The sequence below is a fragment of the Austrofundulus limnaeus genome, unplaced genomic scaffold, assembly GCF_001266775.1.
Source record: "Austrofundulus limnaeus strain Quisiro unplaced genomic scaffold, Austrofundulus_limnaeus-1.0 Scaffold53, whole genome shotgun sequence".
In the NCBI taxonomy this organism is placed as follows: domain Eukaryota; kingdom Metazoa; phylum Chordata; class Actinopteri; order Cyprinodontiformes; family Rivulidae; genus Austrofundulus; species Austrofundulus limnaeus.
The window spans coordinates 20866-21706 of NW_013952455.1; the positions used below are offsets into that span (position 1 = coordinate 20866).

Below are 841 nucleotides of genomic sequence, written 5' to 3' on the forward strand. Positions count from 1 at the left end.
GAAAATAATAGAAGAGGGACGGAGCTGGCATTTCTTGGCCGCTGGAGAAGACCCTCAGTTTCTGACACGCTTTGTGCAGAAGAATAAAAAGCACACATTTCAACAGCACTGGGTTCGTTTTCTGGAACACGACCTTTTTTTGTTTTTTGCTTCAGACACAACTGTTGAAGCTGAAACTGAAGGGACCAAAGGTGAGTGATGCGCCTAAAAAAACAAACTCCCTGAACGCGTCACAGCTAGTCATCAGCTAACATCGTCTCAAGCTAACCGCTAACTGAGTTTTAAAAGTTAATGTTTCTGCTGCAATTGGCGATAATACACGTGCTGTGTGGGTCAAGGTGCAAGACTTTGCATCTCAGTGCTGTCTTTTGTTCCTCCTGACCTCATTATTCGACGGTTTAAAGTTCACAAATCAAACTCAATGCTTTCCTTTTTTTGTTTTACGAATTGTTTTCCTGGCGCGTGCTGGTGGTCATTTCCTTTGAAAGGGGTGGGCACAAAATACCAACAAAAGGCAGATAGCAATTTCATACAACCGCGTTAATGTGCATGTGTGAGAGGAAAATGATTTAAGAAAAAAACAAAGCTTTCTCGTCATCCCTCGTTATTGAATCGGTTTGCCTGCTGAGGACCTGCAGGATGTGGACAGACCTCTGATCAACATTTAGTCCACATTTTCTCAACACGTAACAGGGGTTCCCAAAGTTGGGGTCGGGACCCAAAGTGGGGCCCCAAAACATCAAGATGGGGTCCTGAAAAGATTTTCTGAATTAATTACATTTTTGCCTTAGTTGTTATAAAGGAGTGAGGTTAGTGTATTTAAAATGGATAAATGTAGTAT

The 841-nt window shown here is 42.2% G+C and overlaps 1 protein-coding gene across 1 annotated transcript in view; it reads left to right on the forward strand.

Annotated features, from left to right (window-relative positions):
* carhsp1 (calcium regulated heat stable protein 1) overlaps nucleotides 1-841 on the forward strand; it is a 28373-nt gene continuing 27532 nt past the window's right edge. Inside the window, exon 1 of the mRNA XM_014008807.1 lies at nucleotides 1-191. The gene's annotated coding sequence lies outside the window, so the exon portion shown is untranslated. The remainder of the gene's footprint in view (nucleotides 192-841) is intronic.